This window comes from Sus scrofa, chromosome 13 (assembly GCF_054392235.1).
Source record: "Sus scrofa isolate SSC_HxYL_T2T_F1_AM1 chromosome 13, Sscrofa_HxYL_maternal_Yorkshire_Landrace_v2.0, whole genome shotgun sequence".
Lineage (NCBI taxonomy): Eukaryota > Metazoa > Chordata > Mammalia > Artiodactyla > Suidae > Sus > Sus scrofa.
Window position 1 is genome coordinate 183,984,748 of NC_139395.1, and position 22,576 is coordinate 184,007,323.

General features: G+C 35.8%; 1 long non-coding RNA gene across 24 annotated transcripts in view; it reads left to right on the top strand.

The window, feature by feature from the left end:
• LOC146397799 (uncharacterized) overlaps window positions 1-22,576 on the top strand; it is an 85,726-nt gene that overhangs the window by 37,493 nt on the left and 25,657 nt on the right. For 15 of the 24 annotated variants that reach the window (XR_014823680.1, XR_014823689.1, XR_014823667.1 and 12 more), the window contains 2 exons: window positions 11,444-11,495; window positions 14,001-14,023. The exons of 6 other annotated variants lie outside the window; for them this stretch is intronic. This is a non-coding gene — a long non-coding RNA (uncharacterized LOC146397799). The remainder of the gene's footprint in view (window positions 1-11,443; window positions 11,496-14,000; window positions 14,024-22,576) is intronic. 3 more of the 24 variants (XR_014823684.1, XR_014823673.1, XR_014823682.1) reach the window with 1 other exon arrangement.

The window sequence follows — 22,576 nt, forward strand, 5'->3', positions numbered from 1 at the left end:
TTTAAACAGTAAGTTAAAATACTGAGTATAGTGTTTTACTTGTATGGTATTTTCTTTACTTTCACACAAACATGGTCAAAGCATTTTCATAATATCACTTGCCCTTTTACTCTCATTCTCTCACAAGTGTACTGGAGAGTTTTCTACAGGTTAATGTATGAGTCATCACTCTGATAATTAATGGAATGTATAATAGTTGTTTATATTTTTTCTAGTTTTGATTTCTAATATGGTAAATATAGATAGCTCTGACTCAAATAAATGAAAGCTCTCAGGGGTCCTCAGCAAGTTTTAAGAATCTAAAGGAGCTTTGGTGACTCAAAATACTGAGGACTACTTGATATTACAGGATTTCAGGTATTCTGGCAACAAGTGTTTGACTTTGAGTTGTTGTGTTACTTGTATTGATTGTGTTGAACAATCTTTCAGAGTGTGAACTATTTAGTTTTAAATCAAGGACCTTAAACATAATCACTTCTTTGATTTAGTACTTCCTCTGATAGCAATCAAATCTCAAGTAATCATCAGAGAGCAGGCTAAATATTAATTACAATAAACATCACAATATTAAAATAGCAAAATCTTGGAATTATCCTCCAAAAGGAATTGTTTTAATAAATGCTACTAAATCCAGGGAATCAAAATTCAGGGATTTAGGAAATGTTTACAAACAATAGCAGTGCTAAAATAATAAACTCTAATTAAATGACGTAGTTTATCTGCCAGTCAAGGAGGCAGAATTGTGTAGTGGCTGGAAGCATGCCCTGCCACAGCTTAAACTGTTCACTACTATGTGACATTTTACAGGTAACTTAATCTGTTTAAAGCACAGACTCTACACTCTACCATTTGAGCACTATACTGGTTCCTACCAAACTAGGTTGTACTAAATGAGATGTTGCATGTAGCATTTAGCAGGAAGCTTGGTATATTGATTGATGAATGTTAGCTGTTGTGAATATCTATATAAAGTATTTTAAATTAAACTAAAAATATTCATTAACGCATTAAACAAATATTTGTTAAACTTGGGTCAGATCTTTGAACAACTTTCCACCAAACTACCATGGTTGAACATATATTAGAGGTAGTTCTCTTTGGATAGTAGGGTTGTAAGTAATTTTTTTCCTACAGATGTGATCATATTTTTCCAAATTTTCTACCATGACCAATAGTAATTTTAGCAAAAACTAGAAACATGTATTGAACTTAGAAGAGTTAAATAATTTATGTTGATCAATTTTTTCCATTTTTTTAATTTGGAAAAATCTAAAATTTTGAAGAAATTATTATTAGGAAAAAGGAAATACATTTTCTAAGAGACTGTGATTAGCAATAATCCAATATCTAGCTAATCTTTTTAAAGTGCAAAACTAGTGGAATTAAAATAATTGTATGATATCTGGAAAATAGAATTTGGGGATAGAGTAAATATACTAAATGAAAGTCATATGGTTAATGGTTAATTAAAATAAGTAACATGATGTTTCAAGTTTTCAGGAAAACAATTTTAAATATTCATAAAATATTGGTAATGTTTATACCCTGTGACAAAATAATTCCACTTCCTGGAATCTATGACAAGTAATTTATCATAAAAATATAAAAACAGGTTAAAAAAGTATTTATCAAAGCACTGACTTCTAAATTTAAAAAAGTAAAGAAATAATCTAAATATCAAAAAAGAGGGAAAAGTTAACTATAGAACAGTTATAAAATAGAATTTAATATAACCATTAAAAAACTTTAGTAATGCCGAAGAATAATTTCTAATGATGGGGTTATGGCTTTAATACTGTGTCCCCCCCTTCATATACTGTAATCCTACTCCCCAATTTGATGATATTAAGAGATAGGGAATTTAGGAGGTGATTACGTCATGGAGGCAGAGCCCTCTTCAATGGGATTAGTGCAGTTATAAAATAGACTCCAGAGATTTCCCTCACCCCATCCACCATGAGGACAGAGGGAGAAGATGGCTGTCTATGAATCAATAAGCAAGCTCTCACTAGACATAGGATATGCAAACACCTTGATCTTAGACACCTCAGCCTCTAAAATAAATAAATAAATGTTGTTTAAGCCACCCACTCTATGGTATTTTTGTTATTGCAGCCCAAATAGACTAAGACAGATGGGACCATGGTCATGATATAGTATTAAATAGAAACTCAGACTACAGCAGGGTATAAAAACTGGATTTCGACTGCACACAGTCATAGATGTGCACACTCACTCCCTACCTCTCCCCATTTGCCTAGAAAAAAAGCCTGAAAGGAAATACTCTCAAATATTGCAGCAATTATATTTTCAAATGTCTAAATGTAAGCTTCTTTTATTTTTATAATTGGAACAGACAGGAATAAGAATGAAAATACCATTTGTATGTTATTTATCCTGAAAGTTACTCAGCTTTTGGATATTAGGACTATGTAATGATTTCTGATACTTTTGAAAGAAAAACACTCTACTAGGGTCTCAGTTCCCATGACAAAGCTGTTAGCCTTATTCCCTACTTCATTCCAGGCATCCAAAGCCAACATACCACCAAGTCCTGTCCTAACCTTCTAAATATCGTCGAATAGCTCCCAACTTAGTCCTCTCTCGGACCCTCTCTTCTCCTGTTGAGATAAGTCTAAATCCTTAACTTTTCATATTTTTGTGTTGCCTCTAATTGTGATCCTTGCCACATTCCCACTCTTTCTTATCCTCCACAGAGCTCCCAGGAGAACTTTCTAAAAAACCTGTTTATGGAGTTCCCATTGTGGTACAGTGGAAATGAATCTGACTAGTATCCATGAGGGTATGGGTTTGATCCCCGGCCTCGCTCATTGGGCCAGGGATCCAGTTGCTGTGAGCTGTGGTATAGGTTGCAGACGTGGCTTGGATCCTGCATTGCTGTGGCTGTGGCCTAGGCTGGCAACTTCCATATGCCATGGGTGTACCCCCCTGCAAAAAAAGACCTATTTAGTCATGTCACTCCCCTTCCTAAAATCTTTCAAAAACTGTTGTTTTGTTCATGTAACAAGGCTCTCATAAACTGATCCCTGATTACTATTCTAGTTCCAGGACTTACCCTACCTACAGTCTACCCCATCATTTGCTTTCCCAAACAACCAACATATCCTTTCAAACTTTCATGCCTTTGTCCTGCTTATTACCCTTCCTGGAATGTGAGTTACGATCTATGAACTTAATTAGCAACAACTTAATTTCCAAGATTCAGGTAAAAACATCCTTTCTCCCTTATCCTTCTCCAATATTTCCCAGGAGGACTTTGGGTGTTCTTTCTCCATGCTCCCAGAACACCATGATCCCAACTTTGCACTGTGGTACTGTTACTGTTTACTTAGCAATCTTCCTCACGACCCTAGCACCTTTCTGCTTCCTTATACCCAGAACTTAGAAAAGCATCTGGCACTTTGATGGTTCTCATAAAGTAATCTTGCCTTCATAAACATTTCCCTATTCTGAGTTCCATTTCTCTTGCAGAAGGAATTTCTCCCTCCCACAGAAGGTTCTTCTATCACAGTACACAATGAGTGGGGATGCATATTTCAACAACCAACTCCCTTTAAATATGCAGTACTAGTGAGAAAGACTTCCATAACCTAATTTCCTGATTGCCATTTCCATCAAGAACTGTTACACAAATGGTGAATCTAGTATGACTTAAAAAACATTCCATGAGTCTTTAGGTATATAGAGAAAAAGATATTCTGTGGTCTAATGTGCATAGGCAATACTGAATACAGTATTATCTTCTTGGGTATGATAGTGCATATAAGTTTATAAAAAGTGTTGAAAAGACCTGCAGGAAGGAAATACTTAGTTTTAATTCAGGATTTCCCCCAGATCATTTAACATGGGATCTCCTTCTAATTCAGAAATAAAGAAATCAAATAAAAATAGAACCTATGAACATTTCAGAGAATTACTGTTCTGAGGTATACCAAAAAGTTCCTTTATACCCCAAGCACTGACAATGCCTTATAGATTTCCAAACTTTTTTCCAGGATACTCTTAGAAATACTTACCCACTTCCCCCAAATTCCCAGGGTTTTTTTTTTCTGGATAAGGATCAAATTTTCCTGCCAAATTATTGTGAGGATTAAATGTTTTTATAAAGTACCTAGCATGGTGTGTGGCATACAGACAGGACTCAATAAATCTGAATTATTATTTTCTGTATTATTATCATATCTTACTAAAAACTCTGTTGCTAGCCCCCAGTTTAAAACAATTTTGCTATAAATCCTGTTTTAGCTATCAAAACTTTTTCTAACTTTAATATCTGAACTACACATTTTCTCTATAAATAATTTATGTACTGCTTATATTACAATAACAGAACTTGACATTTTTTCATTAAACTATGTGTTAAAAAATCATTAAATTTATAATTAAAAATGTTATATCATAAATGGTATTAAGTAAAAAAATATAGTACATGGTTTTAAAACTATATTTTATAAATTAATATACAAAAATCAAATTATAGACAAGCTTACATCAAAGAAGGAACCTATAAATAGGGGAATAATGCTTACAAAAAGAATGATGAAGATTTAACATATTTGATTTTAAAAGCACATAAAACTTAGAAGACTGTAGAATAACAAGCCCCTAATAAGTGGTAGAATGCCATGACAAGCACTTTGCCTAACAGAAAATGAACTAGTAAACATATGAAAATATGTTGAACCTCACCAGTAATAAAATAAATATAAAATGTGAATCAAAATACATTTTTGGTAACAACAAAAATATAAAATAATTAAAATGCTCTTTCTTCATAAGAATGGGTTGGAACTTTTAATACAGTTTGAATAATAGAAATTTTTGGCAAAGTAATTTACGTTTGTGTTTAATTTTTTTAAAGTTTATTCTCTTTGAGAGCTAATAATCCCAGTCTTTGTAAAACCCCTTCTTGAGAAGGAGAAAAAAAGAATCTTAGTATATATTGATTGAGAACCCTAATTAAAGATGTTTTGGAGTGCTGATGCATTTTGCCTAGGTCAAACGCAAGAGAACAACCTGTTTTAGTCTATTTTCTCATTTAACTTGTCATTATTTTAAATTAATATTCAAACCAACTAATTTGACTTTCCCAATAAGTCTACAATGAAAATAATAATTATATTTTAACCTTGTATGTTTAAAATATACACAGATTTCAACCTGAGGACTCTATTACTGTCTGAATTTCTTTTTTATGGCATTATTTTTAACCCTCAGAATGACATTTCTAGACTAGATTGTGAACTCATTGCCAAACTAGTACTTCCTTGAGAAGAGATTCCCTCCTTTATCCTTATACCGTCTGTCCTTTGCAGGGTAGCTGGTATGGTGAACCCATTTAATACATATTTTGTTGACTGAATGAATAAATGAACAACTTCTAAAAATTAATATCTTCTATTTGGAAATTCTGCTTTTTTCTTTACTTCGCCGGTGTATTCTTTGTATTTTAGCTTGATTGTTTTCATTATATATGCAGACCCTAAGGGATTATTTCCATCTCATTTTATTCAGATGGTTCTAATCTTAAAAACAAACACAGTCTTTCAAATCATGTACCGTTACTAATTTTTGGCCATTTTCCATATTTTCTTTGTCTCAACTTCTGGGATATTTTATTGGTCTAATTTTTTAAAGCTAAGCCACAGTTTCAGTGACAGAATGAAGAGTCAGGAGGGATTTTAGAGACCTAAAATCCAGTAAGTAAATTTATAGAGATGTAATAATTGTGTGTCACATAATTTGCTCACAATTATAAAAAATAACTAACTGCAAAGTTAGGACTAGAACCCAGATCTAGATTGTATGTTTCAGTCTTCTTTCCATTATAATCTCACATTTTGAAGTTTTCTTCCTCTTTTTTTTCAAGTTTTTCATTCATTTGCAAACCGTATTACTGAGGACATGCTTTTTGCCTGGCCCATTGAGGGTCATCATTTGATTTGAATAGACACACCTGGCAGGTAGGAATATGGAAATGTTCTCTCTCCCCCGTGTAATACTTCTCAAATCTTTTCAGATTTGTTGTTTTGCATCTTGAACAAGCTGATTCAGCCTAGTGTTCAACACTAAATTTCTTTACTACTTTTTAAATTATAGCCTTCCCTTGAGAAACTTGATTAATTCATATTGCTGAAATTATCACCTTAGTGCAAATGACATATGGTTTCATTCTGTTTCTAGTCTCTCTGGTTTGGAACATATTTTTGAAACACTAATAGATTTCTTATCCTGGAAGCCTCTTAATGCTTTGACATTAAACATAGGCATTAAAAAATGTAGCGGTGTTAATTGAGAATGGTAATCAGGATGTCACCACTGGGTCCCATTTCGTGAGAGTTAATGTAACTCAATTATGTCTGGTAACCTTAGAATGGAAGTTTAACAATGAGCTATTGTTTTAATTTTACATTATTTCTATATAAAACTGTGCTCTTTGTAAAATAACAGTATTTAAAATTTGCAAAATATAAGTAATGTGTAATTGCTACTGTAGTTGATGCTAGTGTTTACCAACATTCTTGAGGTCCCTTTTTTCAAGTTCAATCCTTTTGAAGGAATTCAATATTTTAAATGCACATATTCCTTATAATATTTATTTTTACTTTTTAAAGAAAGCCATTTACCCTTAAGCTTGAGAATTCAATTAAATATTTACAAAACTGCCAATCAGAGGACTAAGCAATATTAATAATAGTTGGTTGCCCTAAAATACCCATTTAAAATATGAGATTTAAATCTGTTTCTCCTATATCAAATTCATTTTCTCCTGTTCTTTTTTTTTTTTTTTTGTCTTTTTTTGCTATTTCTTGGGCTGCTCCTGCGGCATATGGCGGTTCCCAGGCTAGGGGTCCAATCGGAGCTGTAGCCACCAGCCCACGCCAGAGCCACAGCAACGCTGGATCCGAGCCGCGTCTGCAACCTACACCATAGCTCACGGCAACGCCGGATCGTTAACCCACCGAGCAAGGGCAGGGATCGAACCCGCAACCTCATGGTTCCTAGTCGGATTCGTTAACCACTGCGCCACGACGGGAACTCCCTCATTTTCTTCTGTTCTATACTGACTCTATTATGTATAAATATTTCCAAAGAGTGAAATTAGGACCAAATGCAGAAATATTAGAGCAGCTGAGAGGGCTGTTCACAGGGGATAGTATGGTCATTGTAAGGAAAATTACCAAGGCCAATGCTATTTGACTCTGGTAGGATACTCTACAACCTGTATCTTAAAGATTAATAAAGACTACTTGAAATGATGAATACTAAATCTACTCCTAAAATTCTGGAAAAAGCATTATTTTTCCCCCCAGAAAACCTTTTGGGAAGGCAACATGGTGATTTGTCTTTTCAGTACTTGATTCTAGTTCTTTTCCTTATATTTTTGTTTGTATTTATTTATTTATTTGAGGGCTGCACCCAAGGCATATGGAGGTTCCCAGGCTAGGGGTCAAATCAGAGCTGCCAGCCTACACCACAGCCACAGCAACACATCTGTGACCTACATCACAGCTCACGGCAACACCGGATCCTAAACCCCACTGAGTGAGGGAAGGGATCGAACCTGCATGGATGCTTGTCATATTCATTTCTGTTTGGTCTTTCATTGGTCATTTTCTTTCTATCCTTCCAACATTGCTCATCTACCTGTTAAAATTTGGATTTTGTCTCTCTCTTTACCTCCCTCACCCCAACCCATAGAATACTCTTTGATTCTGTCCCTTCAAAAATTTAATGTTTGCCAGTTAGCCTTGAGGATAGATACTTTGATTTGGTTGCTGGTCTGTGTGTCAGGTTGGCAAGTTTTAGCTACAAAGACAATATATCAGTTTGTAGTAGTTTACACACGGGGGAGCCAGGAGATTATTTCACGTAACTAAAGTCCCTAAACAGAGCAGGCCATAAAGTAGTATGACCAGATACTTAGTAATGTTACTGGGTACCTGTGTTTCCTCTATCATTCTGTCATCCTCAGTGTCAGCTTCATACCAACCTAGTTTCCTTTATGCTTGCATCACAAAAGGGAAGGATAATATTTTTGAAAGAATATCTTTGTCAAGTGTCTTCAGCTGACTTCTCATGTCCCACAAGTCTAGGCTGGGTATTGGACATGGGGTTTCCATGGCTGGTTTAGAAAATCCATTTGGACATCAACTACTAACATATGTATCCTATGAGCATGTATACTATCTAACCCATGACTATGCCCAATGTCTAGGTATTTCCCAACCCATAATAAGGTTTAACCTTATAATTTTGAGTAGATATTTAAACTTTCATGACTGCTACATATGGCAGGTAACTCTAAGACTTAACAGATAATTCTCCCAGAAAATCAGCTAAAAGACAATCTGTTTATATCCCTGTGCTTTTCTCCTTTCCTTAAGATCCCTATCCATGCAGTCAACACAGCTTTAATTCCTAGGCCATTCTGGACTTAAGAGTTTAAGTCAGCCCCTTTTTTTGTCTTTAACTCTTTTCACTAGTATGGATGGAATTAATATTATCTACTTTAAAGAGTGGTTGTAAGGACAAAAAAAAAAAAAAAAAAAAAAAAGTATGCAAAGCATCTGACACTGTGCCAGACAGAGATGGAGTCTGATTGATGGAAGTTTATTTTATGGACTCTTTGTACCCAACTAATATCACCATATTACCTCAGGGTCTGTCCTATGCAAACCTGACCTGAGACCATGTTTCACAAGGTTGACATGTGGATCTCACATAGTTTTGAACTATCTATGGTGTCCTTGCTCTGAAGATATTTTTGGAACCAGAGTGTCTATACCCAAATTCTAATTGTACCTGTCTCTAACTTTAGCTTTTGATTTAGTTTCCATTTTAATTCAGGTTTTCATTGTCTGTTTAATTCCTTAGTGACCCTGGGATGTTTGTTGAATTCTGCTTTGCTCTGATCTGTCCCCTTACGTGGGAGCTAGAACTGCCTCAGAACTCAGCTGGTGACTTGGATTTCCATGTTTAATGGCTGACTTCCTCAAAGCCAGAGTCTTCCTGCCTAAGTGGACATCCAAATCTAACTAGATTACCCCTCCTTCTGCCTTTCTATCTTGCTGGTATTTCTCATTTCTAAAGTTTCAAGCCCAAACCTAGGTATTGAATGAAAATCACATTTTGATACTTTGTAACTCTATGACTTATTTATCCAGCAGAATGGTTGTTGGTAGCCAAACCCACTCATAACTACCATTCTACCCTCCAGAATATTTCAAATGCCAATCTTTGGTTCTATTTCCACTTGGGCTGTTATTCAGGCATTTGCAGCCATGTCTCCTTCCCAAATTTACACTTGACACAACCCACTGTTCCTTTAAATTTGCATATATTTTAAGAGGTTATGGATTTCCTTCTCATGGCTTATGGTTAAGAGATAATATATATGAGTAAGTAATGGAATGAAAGAAATATATATTGAATGTGATGGAGGAGAGGTAAGCAGGAAGAGAGAAGAAAGCTTATTGGAGCTTGTAGTTTTTAATATCAAAAATCATGATTGGTTATTTCTATCTCAAAACAGTTTTTAATAATTTCCTTTATTAACGTCCTTGTAGAGTTTTTTTTTTTTTTTTTTTAAAGGGAAGACACTGTGGAAAGAAAAGCTCTCTGCTTATCTTATTTAATTACAAATAGGTGATCTCTTCTTAGTGAGGAGAGAAAGCATTTATGTAATAATGTCTAGTGGTAAGTACCTGACGGCTAAATGACACCTCACCAGGTATTGTACCATCTATGGGAGACTCAGTCCTGATGATTAGAATAGTTTATATATTACTTCTGTTCATGGTATCTGATGATGTACTAGTTTGTATTTTTTCCCTCTCTATCTACTTTTATTTTTCATAAAGACCTTGTCTTATGAGAGATCTATTTCTATGGTCTAACTCTTTTTTGGATTAAAATGGACTATAAGGGATATGGAAGAACTTCTGGAAGATCTCCTACATGTGTCATAAGTGTATTCGCTTTGCCTATGCCATGATTTTCATTTGTAGAAATCAGACTAATTTGACAAACCTATGACTTGTTCTCCAGCAAAATGTCATTAAGTCTCTGTTTGCCTTCTAAAAGTCTATGTAGACATCATACTTGCTTTGGTAAGACAGCTGCATATATAAACTGGCATGTTTTGATTTTATATGTATATATTTACTTATATAAGTAATCCAACTAGAGAACTAAAATTCACATAAATATATGTATATATATATATAGTCAAAACATGCCCATTACACATACAATTCTAAATTTACATCATCTTTGATATAAATGCTCTGTGGAGGTAAGGGAATCTTTCTTTGTTAATTAATGAATCACAAGTATCTAGATAAGTGACTCACTTCCTTTGAATAAAGGAAGGGATGCTGTTAATGTATGTTTTATGAAATATTTGAGAAGGTTTGTCTACTAGTGTTCCAACAAAAAAAGAGAGATTATGGTTGATAAATTTGTGAAATAATTACAGTGCTTAGAACTTCTTTCCCTCCAGTCTAGACATCTAATCTTGCCCATGGGGCTTAGCTATAGCTCTAGGGAAAACCCACCACTGTCAGCTTTTAGTGTCCTTTGAACCATCTAGGACCTAGAGTCCTGAGATTCTTTGCAGTATGATTGACTCTTACTTTCAGGCAGAAATCTGGAAGCAGTTGGGGCATATGAGACAGGCCTAGTATTTTAAAATTTATAAAGAGAGAAGCTAGTATATAAAAACAATAGGGTTTGCATTTTTAAATGGGTGATATGGTGTCCGTGCATTTCCTAATAATGGCTATGGACTTCAGAATATACCAGATCTAATAGTGTGGAAAAACAATAAAAATGCAGTCAATGTCAAAAGTTTAAGAGCAAATTTAAAAGCAATGCTAACAAAAATCCCACATGTAGGAAATTCCTGGAGCTCTTATGTCAGTTGAAAAGAGGTGGGTAAACATATGGTTGGTGTAGTTGCCTGCATGTTATTCATTGTTATCTTAAAAAAAAAACAAAACCCTTTAATATATAAACTTAATTTCAATTGGAGTACAAGAATCAAACTCAAGGGTTTGACTTTGCAACTGAGACAACACAGGTCATTTTTAGTGATGGGAATTGAATAATCTCATGTCTACTGTTTTCATCTGCAGTGTAGAAATCTATAGCCCTCTGCAAATAAATTTAATCATTAAGTGATGCCTGTGCAAGGGGGTATTTTTATTGCACAGGCATCACTTAATGATTAAATTTATTTGCAGAGGGCTATCCATTCTGGTTCTACAGAAAGCAAACAATATCATGAGGTGTGCATCCCTGTATTCCTGACCTGTAGTAACCACACCCTCTTCCTTTTATGGATGAGGACAACCCTGGGCACGCTACAACAATTTTAACTGGAATCAATCCTCATTTGGCTCTGTATTTTCTATTTCAGTAACACACTCTGATTTCAAAGAAATGCTGACATGTGGAAGATTAGCATGAAGGTGAGAGGGAAGAAAGAAATCAAGTCAGTAATCCCTAAACTTATGTATGTGTTGAATATTTCATGGGTAACTGCATATGGGATTGTATTTTTTCTAAGTATGTGTAACATCTGTTTCTTTTTTTCTCTGAAATAATGTGCAGTGCTTTGTTTTTTTCTTAAGAGCAGATTTTCTGTTGTTTCATAAATAATTTCGCTTTTGTACCAAAGGCATTTGTATTAATTCAGTATGGTACAATAAAAGTACTCTGTGGAATGGATATGTCCATTGAGTTCAATGTTTATTGAGTTCTCCATTTATTTGCTTTATGTTTATCTTTAGCCAGCTTTCATGTCAATTTTTTTGGTATTCATCTGGACATAGAAATTAGATATAGAAGGAAATCCTACTAATAGTGTACTTGTTTGTTTTTGCCTGGTGTTTGGAAGGCAGGAGGTAGGAGGGAAAAATAAAATTTAAGATCCCTTTGTTTTTTAAAGAAACATATATATGCAAATGCTTCTGCTACTGCTTTTCACTTAACAGAGCAACAGCATTACTATGAGCATGAAACTTACCAGTACATGATAGACCAGCAGAAGGGCTCCATTCCATCTTGGGGTTGCATTTTGCCACACAGATTGATGGACATAAAAGAGACCTGACATCTTTTTGCATATGTGGGAATAAAAGTGAATTAAAAGAGCAACCTGTCATTTTTTTAACCAGAAAATTTTAGAAATTTTCAATTTCATAATTATCCCTTCTCTTTACAATTCCAGTTTTAACTTCAATTGTGATACAGGATGAAGAAATCCTAGCCTCATGCTCAGTAATCAAGCCCAATTCTCTCTCTCAACTTGTACATACCCCAGAAGATGTCAGTCTTATATGTTTATCTTCATGCTAAATTTCTGTTCTGCCTCACTGTTAACTTAAAATGAGCATGCCTAAAACTGAAATCAATATTTGCTTCTTTTTCAACTAGCATTTGCTTCAACATCTCTTAATTCTTCTTCTTTTTTTTTTTTTTTTTTTTTTTTGTTTCTTTTTGCCTTTTCTAGGGCTGCACCCGTGGCATATGGAGGTTCCTAGGGTAGGGGTCTAATCAGAGCTGTGGCTGCCGGCCCACACCAGAGCCACAGCAACGCAGGATCCGAGCCGAGTCTGTGACCTATACCACAACTCACAGCAACGCCGGATCCTTAACCCACTGAGCAAGGCCAGGGATCGAACCCACAACCTCATGGTTCCTAGTCGGATTCGTTAACCCTGAGCCATGACGGGAACTCCTCTTCTTCTTCTTTTTTTTTTTAATGGCCTCTCCCACTGCATATGGAAGTTCCCAGGCCAGGGATTGAATCTAAGCCACAGCTCTGGCGATGCCAGATCCTTTAACCCACTGTGACAGACCAGGGATTGAATCTGTGCCTCTGCAGAGACCTGAGCTACTGTCATCAGATTCTTAACCCACTGTACCACAGCAGGAACTCCAACCTTTCTTAATTCTAATAAAGGACCTTCACTATTTCTGCTGCCACCACACTTCATCTAATTTACATGACTCAGAGTTTGACAAGTTCAAAGTTCCCCCATTGATTTGCATGCTGCCATCTTTTAATTGGATCAGAAAACTGATATATTGATCTGTATATATCTTTTAATGATACCTTCCTGCTCAAATATTTTTGATGATTCTTTGCCTCTTAGAGGGTACTCCGTAACCTCTTAAGCCTGGCATGAAAAGTCCTATACAGTCCAGGCATCACTTACCTAATAGTGCATCCCTTGACACTGTAAAGTGCTTTTATAGAGGCTTCCTGGTTGTGAAAGCCATGGTTGTGATTGCCACATTTGAGCTGGGTGATATCTTGGTTCTTTCCAAATTTATGACCCTATGATTCATGACTTTTTTACCTTAATTCTTACTTATTCCCACTCTTCCTGACACAGACATTGTTTATGCTTAATTAATAAGCATTTTGGACATAAAACAACATTTGGGATGTATTTTTTTGCCTATCTAAGACTAGTTTACCTATTAAATACAATTTTAAATTTCACTTCATTCAGTTATTCTTTCCTGGCCACTTAAGCCCATGCTTTTGATGTCATGTGCACTGACTGTCAGAATCTCTTATTTGGCATTATAGTTTGGTGGTGTGAATTATATGTACTTACTATTGTAAGATCCTGAGTAAAGAGATTGTCTTATAACACTTTGTGTCCCCCACTTCTTGTACAATCACCGGCATTATGCATATTACAGATACTCACTAAGTATTTGTTGATGATATTAATGATCCTTTAACTTCACCACCTGTGTGACTCCTGGTTCCCTTTCAATATCTATTGGCAATTTGAGTGCTGCATTCAGACTTCCCTGACTATGAAGCTTAAGTAACTTTACAGTCTCCGAAAGTTCTTTTGTACTTTGAGGCAGTATCATTTCTTCTTGTCACCACAATTAATCTTCTCTCTTTCTCTCTCTTTCCCTCCCACCCCCTCTCTCCCCTTCTTTTAAAGATTTTGGTCACACTGCGCATATAGTAAGTATTTATGATTGACTGGTAACTCCTCTGAAAACATTTGAATCTTTTTCCATGTCACAAATCTGTAGACTTCTATGAAAGTGTTGTACTGGGATACAACTGGGTCATCAGTATATCTGAAACTTAACAGGAGTGTATGTACAACTATGGAGTATAACTCTTTAACCCCAGAAAACATGTCCCGTAAAACCTAAACTAAAGGGCTATTTGAATAGCTCAATGATAATTTGCCAACCAGCTGGCAGATTGAGGTGACATCTCTCCACTAAGGTACTCTACTTCACATACTCTGTTTCTGTGCTCACTGCTCTTGAGTGTGGGAAGTTGGGCACACATTTATCATGCCAGCCCCAAACCTGCATAGCGAGGAGATAATTCAGAAACTGGGACACACTGCCAGATTAGCAGTCTCCATTATCACACTCCCAGGCATCTCCAATGACTAGACACATATTTTTGCATGACTTTATCCACTGCTTAGTGCCAAAGAAAGACAACAGACGGACGATCTCATGTAGACAGCTGTGCCAAATGGATGTGGCGCCACTGCTACCCAAGAGTGTCAGTCCTAGGAAAGCAGGGCTGTGGAGACAGCCAATGGGTGGGGCAGCTCAATATAAATATAGATAATATTTGTGGTTTAACTCCCCCACAGTTATGCAGAAGGCATTATGGACTGGCTTACAGTTAGAGCTGGTATTTTTAAAAATACTAAGGCATAAATAAAAACATGACCTAAATGCATAAATAGAGGTCTCTGCTTACCATGTGCTAGAAAAATATCTCAAGCTCTCAGGACTGAAATAAACATGATTTCTACCATGTGCTCAAACAATTGAATTTTGCCCAATTCAAAATTAGGCAAAGCATGAGTATTTACTAGTAAAATTCACTTTTTCCCCCTCTCTTTTCATTATAGCTACAGGCAAAGAGGAAAAATGAACCATTATATGGTGCTTTTTAAAAATTGGTACATGAAGCCAATGACATTAACTCATTATAGGAAACCAGCTTCTCTCCCCGCCCCTCATTTCTATGTAGAGAAAATTTGAATACTGAGAATAATTACCTGAAATTTCCCTTTTACTTTTATTCTGTAAACAGATCACTAGACTTTATTGTTTTGAGTAAAAAAAAAAAAAAAAAAAGAAAATGTATATATGTAAATACAGGAAAAACAATAAGGGGACAAATTCAAAAATTTTAAAGTTTTGTTACTGTTTAAATTACTATGAAGAATTTTTTCATCCCAAAGAGAAACTAAGAATAAAATGGAATAAATTAAGGGATGAGTCATAGGCACAAAGTAGGGTTTCCTGATAAAGTTATCAACTGGTATTTATGAGTTTGTTTTGCTCCAAGAAAGTGAATAAATTCCTTTTCATCAGGGGGAAATTCAAATTATATAAGTGATTTCTCTAAAGCAAAATTACCTTTCCCAACAAAATTTATAAGTAGTTGGGGCTTGTATAGTATTTCCATGGTTATCTGCCTGAACTAGCCCACATATTTAGATTTTTTCCCTACCTTAAAGAAATACCACTTTTTCTTTGGTGGTAACCAGTCTTCTCATGTTATCTAAGACCTGAAATAGCACAGCTAATGCTGGTATTTTCATGTAACAAATTAATTACCACAAAATTGGTATAGTAAAAAAAGCACATGTTTTGCACCACAGAGATACAAGTTCAAATCCTCTGTGTCCAAACTCTATGAAATGTTGTATCACTTCATTTCTCTGCACCTTAATTTGTTAATTTCTAAAATGATTCAAATTTGCAGCTTTGTTGAGATTATTTATACAGTGCCTGGCACATGGTAGGTCTTATTATGGCCTTTTAATTGGAGAGAACCGTGGGGTAATTAATTTTCCATATATGACCTTGGGAAAATGTCATTCCTAATTTCGTTTTTTAACAACGATGAGCAAAAAACCCCCCCCAAAAACCAAAAAACCAACCAAAAAACCCACTTGGAATACAGAGATGGTTGTAACAATTCAATAAGAATATGGACTAATCAACCCAGCAACACAATCCATAAAGGAAAAGAAAGGTGATGATAGTAGAAAGTATAAGAAATCAATCACGAAGCTCAAGGGAGGAATTCATTTTGGTAACCCAGAGAACAGATGGGATGGTGTGAGTACCTGCTCTGGAGCACAGGCTCTTTCCTAGGGCTACCGGTGGGGCTGCCTTGGAGGGATCGCCTCAGCGGGGAGGGGGCGGAGTTCTCGCGGGGCCGGCACAGCTGTGCTGCTCAGCCTCCAGATCTCAGCCTATCTGCACACGGCCCGCTGCCGCCATCTTGAATTGGAGCGTCCTGCGCGGAGCTTCTGCACAAGGTCCCAGCTGTAGTACCTGGAGCATCCGTTCCCCACTGAAAACTCCAGTCTGAGGTGCTGGGTGTAAGGCCTCGGCAAGCGGGCATCCTGTGAGCAATGAAAGGAGAGGAAGCGCAAAGGAAAAAAAAAAAAAAAAAAAAAAAGGTTAGGCTTAATCTTATTACCCGGGTTCTATTTTTAGTTCCTGAGGATTGTTAGCAACCCAGTTTTTATCATACAGTTTATTCCAGACATATGCACTTTTTTTTTCTCCTTGACTTTTCTACTGATCTAAGATTCTTCATCCGTTTTTCAAACAAAAAAAGGACAGCAATTGAAATCATGGTTATAAAGCAATACGTGAGAATACTCCTTTGAGAAGAAATAAAAAATTGAGGAAGGGGTGAAGCTTTGAAAATTGTCTCTTTTGACTAAAGAGGTTTTGGTTTGTAATATGCTTCATCCCCCAAAATTTAGAGCCATAAAATCGAAGATCTTTATTTGCAGTTTCAGGATCAAAATTTTATAAGCAAAATACTAGAAATGTAAACTTTTTTTTCAGATGTAAAAGATAATTTTGAATTGGTTTCTTTTTTTTTCCTTCTATTTTTCTTCTCTTTCTTCTCATGCTAGTATTTCTCCACTTTTATGTTTTGAAAATATTATCCCACGGTGCATACATTAAAAAAATCATTTGGTCACTGTATATTCAAATGACACAAAAATACTGTACATGAAAATGAAGGGAATGTTTCTAGACTTTCAGAGATAAATGGATTAGAACAGAAAGATCCCTGCATCCACCCAGCATGAAAGTGCCTCTAAGCTGAACAGATCTTCTTCTAAACATACCTGAGGGAATTCATTCTGCTCAGTATTCAGTCATGCTTTCATACCAATTAAGATTATGGACTGTACATTTAATAAATTTTCCAGTTGTGAAAGAAGATACATGTTGTGAAAAACAAATCACTAAGTCGTGTTTTTATTATATTATAAAAATCTTTAAAACAATTAGTGGCAATAGGAAATGGCTTTTTGCCATAATTATTTTGAGGTTGTGTTTCTTTTATTCTTCTCAGTTGACAAGCTGTAGTATTTATACTAAACTTGACAACCTGTGGGCCGTTCATCAGCAAGAGGAGGCTTACACAAGAATGAGTGCAACCTTTAATGGGAAGATATTATCACATCATTTTTAGTAATATTTATATAGTATAATAAGTAATACTTATTTCTAAACTGGTGTCAGCAGAGAGAATCCCTGCCTTGAGGATCCAGCTCTAGGATGCAGTTATTCTTAGAGATCACATTTGCATATGACTTGGGCCAAATCATGCAAATGCTTCTCTGTTTATCATTCTGACTTAAGTATCTGGTAGCTGTTTATGTAACTGAGACTGAGGTGTGCTGAGTAACCTGAATGGAACCCACTCTTTCTGAATTGCCCAAACTCAGTAAGAATGAGAGCTAATTTGAATTGTTTGTGAATGATCATAATTCACAATCTGGAGATTGACCATGTGGTTTATTGTCCATCCCATGACAATTGCGAGAGTGTGTGGGGATCCCATGAATAATTAACCAGGGAAAACTATAAACCAGACTGTTTTATGCAAACTGGACACCTTTGTAGTCACCTTTGTTGTGTGTGAAGCAACTTCATTAATATATGCTTACCTGCCTCGCTTACGAGTTGATCATGTGATTACAAAATAGGAACTTTCAGGTCTACCATTTATTCCTCCTACAACATTAGGACCTCAAATCCTCTAAGCATCTCTTTCCTCACCTTTAAAATGGGCATACTGAGGGAGTTCCCATTGTGGATCAGTGGAAACGAATCCAACTAGGAACCATGAGGTTTCGGGGTTGATCCCTGGCCTTGCTCAGTGGGTTAAGGATCTGTCATTGCTCTGAGCTGTGGTGTAGGTCACAGACACATCTCGGATCCTGCGTGGCTGTGGCTGTGGTGTAGGCTGGCAGCTACAGCTCCTATTCGACCCCTAGCCTGGGAACCTCCATATGCCGTGGGTGCGGCCCTAAAAAGCAAAATAAATAAGTAAATAAAATGGGCATCCTGATATGGTGGTTGTTATATATAAAGGTCTTGTGGAAATAGCAAGTATTCAATTAATGATAGAGATTATTATTATTACCATTTTCCTTGAGTGTCTTCAAACTAGAGTTATTGGTGGTCTCATGGAACATCTAGTTTATGAAGGTCCCGGTCCATAGCATTTGGCTGAAAGGTGAGAGGTGAAATCTGGATTGTGTCACCTTTGGAAAACATTCTTGTCTCTGTGTAACATAGGAAGGGAAGAAAGGAAGGGTTTGGGGGAGGGAGGGAGGAAAGAAGGAAAGAAAGAAAGAGGAAGCCCTGCTAGATGCACATGTAACGCTGGCGAATCCTCATTGCTTTTCCCCACTTGCTCACCACTCAAGTATTTCTTGCACCTGTAGAGGGGCGGCCCTTGGTAATACAGCGAGGTGAGACAAGCATACCACAGGTGCTTCCTCATTGCCATTTCCAGCATATCTTTCCCTACTCCCAGGGGCTTGATTCACAGCCCCTACTCCAGCCTCTTCTCTCCTGTTCCTCATACTCAGAGTTTTGAAAATTCTTACTATCTTGGCAGTTTTGAATATCACTTTCTATTTGATACATGCCTTTCTTATATTTCTGGATCTTCAAATTGCCAACTCTTTGGCCATATCTTTCATATCCTCTCTCTGAAGTGTCAGACTCTTTCCAGTTTTTAGTCTTCCTCCTACTTCTGCATTAACAAAAAGTCTCTCAGAAGCAGTAACTTTATGGTTAAGAGCATTTGGAATCAGATAGACTTGTTTGTATCTGAATCTACATTTATAGTCTGTATGTTTACATGGAAATTTATTTAAGTCTTCATTTCTAGCTATAAAGTGAGGCTGATTATAGTGCCTCTTATGATTAAGTATAAAATGCACGTACTTAGCAAAATGGATGGTGTGTAGTAAGTGCTCAGGAAATATTAGCTATTTTTATTATTACCTGCTTTATGCTTCATCCCTCTTTTTCTGCTTAACAAAATAATGCCTACTGTATTCCACATAATCAGACCCAGTCACTTTCAAGGTGCATCATTACAATATATATCAATAAAATGAAAAATACTACTGCTAGCTAAAATATCAGATATTATAGTTTAAAATATGTGTCCTAATTTTAAAGATGTTAAAATATAAATTAAACACATGCATTTTAAGAATCAATAAATGTAAAAGGAAAACATCAAACATTCTGTTTTGAAGCATTAATGAGAACAAACCAGAATATCCTTTTTTAAACTTTGGTGTGAATAAGAGTCACAGGAGAATCTTTTTGAAATGCAGATATGATTAAGAAAAGTCAATTTCTAAATTAGATTCTGACTCTTGGATTGAGCCTGTGATTTGGTATTTTTAGCAAACAACCAGGTAATGCTGGTGCAGCTGGTTTGGGGTCCACACCTTGAATAACAAGGAATTAGTATTCTAGCTTCCTAGTTAAAGATAATTTCCTGAGGATAATGTTCTTGCCAGAATGATAAAAAAGGCATTTCAAGCTACTTGTTCCAAATACCAGGAATATTTGCTAGATCACAGCTTCTCTCTTCGTCCTGCCTTCTTTTCTGCCACTACTCATCTCTTTCTGTCCTCCCTCCCTCCACCTCCACCCCCCACCCCTTTCACACACACCTGGAAGCACAGGGAATCCCTCTTTAGTTCTGAGCTGAACTGTTTTTGCAGATCTCTGGATTTTTGTTGGGATACAAACATTTCCTTCTTGAACAGAAAGTACCGGGAAGGAATGATGTGATGCACAGGGCAGAAAGAAGTTTATTTGTTTGTATTCTAACAGAACACTAGGTTTATCAGAACACATGCAGTCAGTGTTAGGAAGAGTTCTATTTGGGGGGAAGATTTTGTTTTATTTGACCAACAGATGGCAGTAACAGTCTCTCTTTCCCTGTTGCAGTAATCAGAAAATTGAAACTAACCTGCTCATAAGATCCTTCTAAGAGCACTCATCAAATTTTTCTATGTTCCTTGACTTCTTGGCTGATTTCAAAACGTTATCTTACTCTTAGTGCATTAAACCACTTAATCACTCTTTTAAATGTAACCCTGTTTTCAGGAGACATGCTACCTACCAAATCCATATTTGCCTAATAAAGATGGAAAACCAGGAGACCGTGACTGTCTCATTTCCAATATGCATGATTTTTTATTTTACATATCTGGATATCTTGGCTGTACTAAAAATACATTTCTTTAAATTAAAAAGAAGAATTCATTTTTTTTTTATTTTTATTTTTTTATTTTTCCACTGTACAGCAAGGGGGTCAGGTCATCCTTAGATGTATACATTGCAGTTACAGTTTTTTCCCCCACCCTTTCTTCTGTTGCGACATGAGTATCTAGACATAGTTCTCAATGCTATTCAGCAGGATCTCCTTATAAATCTATTCTAGGTTGTGTCTGATAAGCCCAAGCTCCCGATCCCTCCCACTCCCTCCCCCTCCCATCAGGCAGAATTCATATTTTTGAAAATTACATATTTGCAAATGAGCTAGGGTAAATCATTCACCAACAAATGTCCATCAAGATGTGATTTTTAGAGCTATGCAGTTGTACATGTCAAAGATATAAAACGTTTCTATCTGTAGTGTCTCTGAGAATGTGTATTACTTTTGTCAGTAAATTTTGGTAGGATGTGTATCTACTAAAACCTGATGAATAACCCTTTTTACAAACCTTTTCCTCCTATTGGGAAGAACTATATTTGAATATTTTTTAGAGAATTTCAGTTATGAGATATAGAAAAAAAATACCTTGATCCGCAGTGTTCTGTAAGAGGGTACATATGAAAAACTATACATAATTTGCTTAATGTTCTAGAATTATAAGCACTTACATATATATATCATTGTTTTCTTTTTTTCTTTTTTTTTTTTTTTTTTTGCCATTTCTTGGACCACTCCTGCAGCATATGGAAGTTCCCAGGCTAGGGGTCGAATCGGAGCTGTAGCTGCTGGTCTACACCACAGCCACAGCTACATGGGATCTGAGCCCACGTCTGCAACCTATGCTACAGCTCATGGCAACACCAGATCCTTAACCCACTGAGCAAGGGCAGGGATCGAACCCGCAACCTCATGGTTCCTAGTCGGATTCGTTAACCACTGAGCCACGATGGGAACTCCATTGTTTTCTATTTTAATGACTACTATTTAACTACTACTTGTCTGAGCGTCATAATTTAGGTGCTAACCTGAAGTTTAAATTCAGAATATTATTAATATATTTAAATGCATTTTTATTCTATCCCATAAGTTATAAAATGAATCAATGAATCATTATAATTCATCTTGTTACCTTCTTTCCTTGATACCTATTCTAATTCCTTGTTAGGGCTGAGGATTAGAAAGTTTTTGTTTCAACATTTGCCATGGCTTCATTTCACTCATCTGCTTTGCGGATTCCTTTTGCTTTTAGACACTTAGTTCAGAAATGCAAATTAACAGAAACTGTTATATTCATATTCTGTGAGTATTCAAAAATAGATTAATGGAAAAACTGAATGATGTCCCCTAAGATGGTGAGCAAGGCAAGGATACCTCTTCTCATTTCTCACTCAGCACAGTACTGGATACTCTAATCACTGCAGAAAGTTAAGAAAATGAAATAAAGTCATACATAGGAAAAGCAGAAGATATAACATTGTCTCTATTTGTAAATGCTGGGGTTATCTACATAGCAATCCCAAGGAATCCACAAAAATACTCCTTGAAGTAACAAGTGAGTTCAGCAAAGTTGTAGGACACAAGAGCAATACACATTGCTCTATACCACAAGTGTGCAAAAGCCAAAATTAAGGATTCAGTATCATTTATAATTGTTTCAAATAAATAAAATATTAGGTAGAAATTTTAAAAAGTACATGAAAATTACAAAATGCAATGAAAGAAATCCCAGAAGACCTTAATAAATGGAGGGGTATACTATATTCATGAATTGGAAAATTCAGCATAGCTTTGATATAATGCTTATAAAAATTATAACAAGGCTTTTTTAGACACAGCCATGCTTGTTCTAAAATTTGTATAGAAAGGCATAGGGATTAGAATAACTAAAACAATCTTAGAAAAGAATGAAGTGAGAGAAATCACTCTATTTGATATTAAGACTTAATAATAACTATAGAA